This window comes from Oxyura jamaicensis, chromosome 4 (genome assembly GCF_011077185.1).
Source record: "Oxyura jamaicensis isolate SHBP4307 breed ruddy duck chromosome 4, BPBGC_Ojam_1.0, whole genome shotgun sequence".
In the NCBI taxonomy this organism is placed as follows: Eukaryota; Metazoa; Chordata; class Aves; order Anseriformes; family Anatidae; genus Oxyura; species Oxyura jamaicensis.
The window spans coordinates 88,705,158-88,714,434 of record NC_048896.1 but is presented as its reverse complement, the minus strand read 5'-3'; positions in this window follow the sequence as shown (position 1 = coordinate 88,714,434).

Here is a 9,277-nt window from a genome sequence, read left to right as displayed (position 1 = left end):
TTTGTCGGGGACAGGGCTTACAAAGGTCTTGCATACTTCTCTAGTGATTTCCAACACAAGACACAGGGAACACAGATCACTGGCAAATAAATGTGATTAAGAAGCTTTGTTACTGAAAGCACAACATATCAAGTGATATGTTTCACCATCCTTAATACAGAATACCCACATGAGCCATTTTATCTATTTTATCGTTTTAATGAGTTAATTTTTTGTCACTTTTTGTCTGTTTGTGTTGTTTTGAAGGAGATAGTATTGAGCACTGTTCTGGTACTTAGCTTGGTTCTGTTTTTACTTATCCAGAAAATAAGGCAACAAGTAACAAAGTCATGGTCCTGTGCTAACCCCTGGATAACTACTTTCTTAGTGTAAGAATTGTGTATCCTTTAGTAGATAGGATTTTCTTTTATTCTGCTTTAAGATCTGCTGAGGAGTGGTAGAAGATGTACAGTGGGCAGTGGCATTGTGTCAGGCCTTAATACCCTTTACCTGCTTCCAGGAAACAAAGATCTTCCGAACATGAAACCTCACCGGAAAACAAAGTGGTTGCAAAACAGTAACTGTGTACTTCATCTCATTTCTAAATTTACTGTGATTAAATAAAGAAGGAACTATTTTAATCGCTAAATCAAACTAGGGATTTAGGGATAAATTTTCACATGCATTTAGCTGAGCAGTGTGATATATACGCAAGATTTTAAACATGAATTCTTCACATAGATTCGTGAATGCTAATCATCAGGTATATTCTTGTATTGAAGGGCCTTCTTTTAATCTTATATTTCTAGATAATTTCCCTTGCGGATGACAATTCAAATGCTATGTTTCTACTCATAGACCCAGACCTGCCTCCTCTGCTCAAACTAAAATTGTAGCCTGTCTCTCAGAAATCCCATCCCAAATACGTAACTGTCAGATTGAGCTCATTGTGACTCAAATAGAACTTTTACTTTTCTCTGACTTTTTTACTTGACTGATATAACCTTATCTCATTCATATCCATTCAAAATGCTTCTGCAGTGGTAGTCTAGCCACATCCTTTAGCCACACCAGCCTTCTTCTAACTCTCCACTGTCTTCGGTTTTGTTATATCAAACACATTCTGTCTTTCTGTTCAAAGCCTCATGTAGCCCGTTCCACCTCTATATATCTTACTAAAGCAAAGGCAGCTTTTGCCCCAGACACAATGAACTGCACCATATGATCACCTTGTGTGACCTCTACTCACCTCAGACCTTTACATTTAGCAAATAGACCCATATATTAAACCCAAAGGTTTCAATTAAACTGAAGCATTTTAATTCTCAGGAGACTAACCTGTGTTTCACAAGCAGAAAACAAGAGCGATCACCTTTGCCTGAGGCTTTTACGATGGCCTGAATGATTCAGGAGGTCAAACAGGCCGTTGGCTGTAGAGGAAGGGGGTAAAAAAAGACAAATGAATCTTCATGTTCCTGCTCCCCTGGCTGGGAGGGAAATCTCATCCTGACCCTCAATGAACCCTGTATCCCCATACCAAGATACATCCATCAGTCCTGTAGACAGAGGGGTTTCCTCATCAGTTCAAAGCACCCACTTAAGCTGTGAGCCATCTAGGATGCCTCTGAAGAAGGGAGGAGATAATATTTGACCTAATAAATGTGTCTCTTTTAATGAAACCTGGTGTCTTTTGGATGTATTTCAAGGCTGACTAAGATGCAAGTCCTGACAATCTTTTTCTGCAGCAGGGGTAGGTGCAAAGCCTCACAAGCATTTTTTTTTTTTCTGTGTTCTCTGCGTCTAATACTGTGGGAATTGATGAATTAGCTTTGTCTTCAGTGGGAACACTCATAGGGTATCTTCTATTCAGTTGGCTACTTCCATAAATTGTGTACAAACTTAATCACGAGGCCTCTAAGTCTTCATCAAATTCAGATGAAGTTGTCCAACTGGTTTTAGATGTGTTACCATGAGTACAAATATGCATGGATGGGCACAGATGGCACGCACTGGTGGCTATGGATTGGGAGAAAAAAAAAAAAAAAAAAAAGGAGGAGTAATAACTTCTTCCTCATCTCCAATACTATTGGCTAAAGACAGGAGATTTGATTATAGCCATTATTTTAATACAAAACCAGGATTGTTACAAGAGCAGTGAAGGCCATGCACAAAGCCTTACATGCAGAAAGAAAGGACAGAGCAGGAAGACTCCAGTACAGATACCAGATTCAGGAGGAACCAGTTGAGACCCTTCAGCCCCAAACCTAGAAACCACAGAGGTTCCCTGTTTTTCCTCTTGAAGCTAATGAAGCATCTCACAATTTAGCTTAAATCGATAGCCAGCACAATGCATTGCTAACTAAGCAGCAATACATATGTACAATCACAACTAAGAAATGCATGGGATTTCAAATTGCAATATATCAATATGCAAATGGCAATATATTAATATATACAATGAGGGCCACCAGAATCCATAAGGACCAGCCGTTGAACCTCTGTCTCTTTATTAAACTACTGGTGCACGCTTCTTGGCTTTCTCCTGTGCCAGTCTTCAGACTGTGGAGAAACTCCCTCTAACCATGAGGTTGTATTTATCTCCTCTCACATCCCCTCACAGTCACCAGCTTTGCTCTGAGATCTGCAGAAACTTGACAAAGCCCACAAAGGGTGTGAAGGGTGAAGGCCCTGCTTACCAGGCTGAAAACTCTTACTTACCACGTAGTCTTTTCCCTGAACTCTGGGGCTGCCTACTTCTCTCTTCTTTCGTCATCTGTATTTTGGCATTTTTTCAGGCCAGGGCTGTATACTGAGCCTGTGTTGTACAGTGCCCAGCAGAACAGGGGCCTGGACCATCACTAGACTTCCTAGGTACTTTGGGTAAATAAATTACTAATGGTAATCTGCATTCAATAAATTGCTTTAGGGACTGGGGGGGGGGGGGGGAGAGGGGGCATTTTCTGTAAACCAACAATTTTTGCTTGCCAAAGAAAAAAAAATCCACATACATATCTGCAGATCCAAACTGCAAAGAGGTCACTCCAAACAGCTGAAAGAATTTCCCTTCCCCCAAGAGAGTAATCATCAAATATGTTGTTTGAGGAAGAAGAAGTGCAATTTTAGAGTGTATATTTCCTGTTTCAGTTCATTTTTAATGTTCTGAAGCCAGCAGGTACTTTATTTATAACAAGTGATTCAAACTTTGTAATTAAGATAGATGTTTTATTTTTTTTACAAGTGGTGCATTTTAAAACTAACTTTATTTATATGTACGTGCATTTATATGTATATCTGTCCGTACGCTAAGGCCTTATGTGAAAAAAAAAAAAAAAAAGCAAACCTCACAACAGCAATGTAAGGCTCTGCCTGTTTTTTTCCCTGGTTACCAACCTTGTACAAATTAAAAGCACATTAGCCACTTTGAAAATAAATCTGACTACAGTTCAACCTCTTCTCTTTAGAGTTTTAGTTTGAAGATAGCATTGGCATTCCACTGCCTAAGCCACTTGAGTGAATTTCCTGATTTTGCTTGGTTGCTTAATTTCCTGTTGGGCTCACATTTTGCCTAATTCAAGACAAAAAGACCCCTATAAATTGGATGAATGATTGAAATTGCAGAGCTGGACATAGTAATTTGATTGCAGTTCAGTATGTGCCTCTCTGAACAGAGGTAGAATTTCTGAGACATGCGTGTAAGTAACTCTAAAAATGTCTCTAATTCAGCGTTTTCTCCCCTTATTGAATTACCCATGTATGCATCTAAATATCTGTTATCAAAGGTCTTCTCTTGGTGTTTGGCTTTTAATGTGTGTCCATGACAAGTTTTGCCTTGTTATGACATCACTCTTAAGTCTCTAAAACAGGACAAAAATAAAACAATAGGAAGTGCTACAGTCTGTTATTCATAAAAGCACTCTAGCAGCACTTAGGAGTACATTTGAAACAGATCTTCTCTGCAACATTTTTTCCAGTGTTGGGTTTTGCATTCAATTTTTAAATGCTCGGGATTGTGAATGGGGCTAAATAATGCGTTAGCAAGAGCTTATAAATTATGGATACATACAATTTAAATATCTGACCTGATTGTTGTACACATCTTGTCTATACATTGCTTATCATGCTGTACAAAATTGCTAAACTGTAAAAGCTAAAAGTGGTCTTTTTTTTCCTGACTTTCCTTCCTCAGAGAAGAATACTGCCTATGGTGGGTTTAAATGCTTAGAGGTCAGATCAGTGGAAGGCTTTATGAACCAAAAGATGCACTTCGCAATTGTATCTGAACACCATCAGCCTGGGCTCAGCCTGATCTTTCCTGGGAAGGATTTCCAGGGCACCTCCATCTGAGAATGCAGCCTTTCACAGCACGAGCAATGCTCCAGGAGTTAGCCAGCATATCACCTGTATGGAGCTGGAAGCTTAAAGATTGAAACTCTGCACAGATTGAGGCTAAACAAGAGTCAGGATGACACCCTGTTATAGGGGCCGCTTCTGGAATATCAGTTATTCAAGTTCCTTTTCAGTCAAGAACTTGCTGATGCCCGGTTATTAATACAGGTGAGCTGAACACTTGTTGCAATAAAATGTTAGCATGACTGTAGATGCTTGGGCCACAACTCTGAAAGGGCTGTTGTGAACCACATTTCCAGCAGCCTGATTCACTTCAGACATGACAAATGGATCCTGCAGGAAATGAAAATGCTGTGCCTTCTTTCCTGGAAAATATTGTTATTATTCTTAAGCATCGCTCTTGTATGTGTCTTTTTTCAGATGGTCCGTTAGTGGCAGGGATCTCGCTTACTTGTACATCTGGTTAATGGCCTAGAACATCATCGCTGTTTACAGTTATTTCTAACAGGAACTGAGATCAAAGATCAAGTTAATGGAAGAAAGAACAATGAAAGATGAGAGCCAGTCCTCTCTTAGGAGGGACTATATGCTGCCCTTGCGGAGCCTTATCTGATAAGTATTTTTCCATCTCTGACGACTTTAAGCCCGATCCTGTGATCTTAATATTGACAAGCTTTGTATTTTAAGTAAGGCCGCATTTAATTTGGACACGTTTTTAACTCACCACCCTTTCGATTCTTCCAAAATCCATTTTGCCTAGTAAGAGCTGTAATACTGCCTCTAAAAATACTGTGCCGAGACATACAGCTGTGAGCTTGGACTTAATCTGAAGGTTGCATCATCCTCTGGGCGAAGAAATAAGAAAGAAATAATCTTTCAGAAGAGCTGGGTACATATGGATCTAATAGCACCTTGAGACCTTACAGACTAGGTGTCTTTAGCAGTGGGCTTCATGTTTTTGTCTGTACAACAGCAAATTCAAAAACGTGTACGTAACATAAACAGGACCAAGCTACTATGACCGATTTGGGTGCTTCTATTTTTATTTTCTTTTCTTTTTAAGCTAGCTAGGAGCAGCCATGGTTTAAATTAAACCCATCACTTCCACATAATTGAAGAGGGATTTACAGATGATGCAGACGCTTTCCATGCCAAATGTTGTGCATGTACAGAATGAGAACCAACAATTACAATTAATTTCTGAGCCTGCACTCCATACCGAGGAATCAGCAAAGAGCTCCCTTATCACCGTGCATGCGCAGGGGAAGGGCACTATGGCATTTTGGATGCATTTTAATCAATGATATCAGCACCTGGAAGTTGTGAAATGATTTCGTTTGCCTGCATTTGTCCAGGCCAGCAAGAAAACTGCTGGGATGGCGAAGGGTCGGGCAGCATCACAGGGCTTTAAGCAGAAGTTGGGGCAGACAAAGGCGGCGACTGTTGCATTCCACCTGTTATCTCTGGGAGTCAGCAGCACTGCCTTCCCCCTCCAGCCTCCCGGCAAGTCCTGGCAGCACCGAGATAACATTTCGCCTCAGATCTACTCGTGCCAGGTTATCGATGAAGTTAGGAAAACGAATACCTTGAGGGAGCGAGGCTAGATTTTCAGCTTGCTTAATTTATGGGCCAAGTCTGGACTGGCGAACCGAAAGTCCAGCTGTTGGTGTTCTTTGTCATCCAGCTTTTAGGGGATGTCATTTTGCTATGGCACGACATAAAAGAGGGCTTTAAGAATACTTTGCAGCCCAGTAATGGTGGCTGACTGCTGCCTTCTCTGGTTACAGCTAACAGCACATTCTCACCACCTCTCTCCTCCAATTCTGTTTGTTCACAGGCCCGGGGCAACTGGAATATCTTTCTTTTGTCCCACACTCCTTTGTTACCGTGGCAACTAATGGGCAAATATTATAAATATTTTTTTTCTTCTTCTTTGCAAGTAGACCGGTAAGTTTTCAGGACCACACACACAGAGTACAGGTAGCTCGAATCGGGGCATTATTAGCATGTGGAAAGCGTGGGTTTAAGCTAGGCCGCGGGCCGGCTCCGTTCCAGTGCCCATCTCCCCGTCACGTAGCACATCTCTGCATGGGTAATGCCCAATGCCAGCCTGTGGCTGGTGTCACCAGCAGATAAAGGGACACCGAAGTGCTCTCCAGGACCACCCCGAGCTCATCCTAATCGTGTCACTGGTGGAAATGGAGCTCAGCCCTTGCGCAGGGATTTAAAGGCCAAGCTTGCACTCCCAAGGGGACGCTGCAACCCACAGCCCTTTTGGACACTGCAGCCACCAACTGGGAACCAAAGTCACTGTCCCCTTCCATATGTGCTGGTGGGACACATGGAGGAACATCAGTAACTCCTCCTGGGAGCTGCAGGAGGGGATTCACCTCCGGTGGCTGCCTTTGTGCAAGTCGAAACCCTTGCGTCAGCGCAGGGCCCCACCGGGCAACACTGCCGTGCAGCAGCAATTACAGCACCAGAGCTGTAGACAAGCGTGGACTTCTTATTTCTGGTTCAGAGTCTGGGAAGAGATCCTTGCCAGCTGCAGCTGCTGGAAGGTACAGCGCCTTGGCATGGTCATTAGGCTGATGGATCATCTGGCGTCAGACCCAAGGAAGCCTGAACACTCTCATCTGCACCCTCTGGATCCAGGAGCTAGCCAGAAGGTCTTGAGTTTTTTCCCTAACCTGTGATTTGTTAAGCACCCGGCAACATCTGTATCACTAGGGTATTTCATGGGAAAGTTTTCTTTTTGTTGGTTACGTGTTGCTGCTTGCACGTTTTTTTTTTTTTTCCCTTGTATCTAGACCATCTATTCTTTTCAAGTGACAGATACTAAAAGTAGTAAGCTGTAAAAACATGTACCACCAGAGTTATAAAGGAAATCTCTTGGGAGACGGTAAAACAAACCAAGTCCCAAACACCCTCCCCTTCCCCAAGCTGCCAAACCACCTCCTTTTCTACCTCCCTGCCAACAGCTCAGTTCTTCCACAATACCTACAGGGAGGGAGGTGGGAACAGATTAAAACCCCGAACGCCAGGTTGCTCCCTCCTCAAGGCTTCCCAGCACGTACGGAAGGCCTGGGGAATACGGGGGAAGGGGAAAAGCTGGAGGTGCCCCGTGCAGGGCCAAGCAAGTTTTCAGCCGCATAAAATAAATTTTATTCCAATCTCGCCGGAGCCAGCGTTGAAGGATTTCAGCGAGGCCAACACTTGACCTTTAGCAGACAATAGCCACGGCCCTAATTGGCAACCGCTCATTGTGCCTTTGCGTGCGTTTTGAACAGGCGGGTTTCATGCTCATTCCCCTGTAGGCTCAGGTCTGGGGCTGCAAAGTGGGAAGCAGCGAAGGTTTGGTGATTTCCGATTGTTCTATAATGCCACCTGCTGACTCGCGGGCGACAGTAGCCAGTGTATCAAAAGTCCTTTCACACAGCCCGGCTTTAAACTTCGGCGCTATTTATATTAATGGGATCATTCAATGCATTTCACTCGCGTTCTGATTTAGAGGCTGAGGACTGACCTAAGTTACAAATCCCAACTGAACACCGTAAGATATATTGGACACTAGCTATTGGGCTGCAGCTGGGTTGCGACTACAAAATATAACTATAAAATAACTAAATATAACCAGATCTGAGTCACCCTTCAAGCAAGACACAGATTTCATCATCCACAGCAATTCATGCAAAGATGCGTGGAATAGAGAGGCCCCCATCCAGAAAAAGGCTCCAAATCACCTACTTTGCAAAGCCTGGGAAAGTTCAAACTGGAGTGAATGTCTCACCTTGAGCTTAATCTTGTAGCAAAGGGAAAAATCATGACCCTTTTATCTAATGAGAATTCTCTCTTCTTGGACTCATCCCATTACACCAGTTTGTCCTTGTTCTTCCCCATTTCTCTGCCTTGACTGAGATCCTGTTTTCACCCCACATCTACGGCCAGACTTCTTTATTGGGGTTAACATTAGCCTTGCAAGGCGTCATGCTCCCAACACACCCCAGCTACCCTGACATCCTCGTGGGGCTCCTTCCCTTAGCTCTGCAGCACACTGTTGGTTTGTGCTCCTGGCACCAGCCCTATTGTCAACGCCATAAATAAATTCTTTGTGCAGGTTTCCACCAGCACCCGGAGCAAATCCTTACATCTGCCTTATGAGTTCCAGGTTAACACGCAGGGTGTACATTTTTCAGTGGGCTTCTGGCATGGGGAGTTTGATACTCTCCAGTGGAGACAGGCACTGCAAAGCCTTTGCACCACTTTTCTCCTTCTGGCACCTTAATGGGGTCTAATTTTTGCACTGGCCTCCCACACATTTAATAAAAGACGCACATTCAAGCAGGCTTTGTGCCCAGAACGCAATTAAGCATCCAACTGTCCGATCTGTGTGGCCAAATCCACGGCGTTCCCGGGGGTTCTCAGGTGCAGGTTCACACTGGTTCATCAGGTTTCCATAGGGGGGAGGAAATGTAATTTAGCTCTTTCGGTCTTAGTCATTGAAAATAAAAGGGGAGTAAGTGAAGCTTGTCTTTGGCGGTAGGAATGGCAAACAAACCAGGCATGATTCTTTATCTTAAAGTGAAATTTGCAAGTGAACAAGGCATTATAATTGATGCAGATTTAAAGATATAAGGTGAGGCTATTCTGTGTTTAGGTTTAAATGACAAACCTTATCTCACTTTTCCCATCCCCTCCCTTTTTCTTCCCTTGCACAGCAGAATGCTTTACCATAATTTCTTGAGACCCAATCCTCAGAACTGCCATTCCCCAGCAATTTTTAGGGCAGCTGGAGATATTTAGCAGCCCTGAAAAAAATCCCCCCTACCAGACCTTTATTTAAACACAAGCTGACCACAGAAATGTCATAATACCTGAGACAAGCAGTTTTGTTACATGCTCCAGGTCATTCCGTGGCACTAGCAAAAACGTTACATGTGATGAAAAAAAA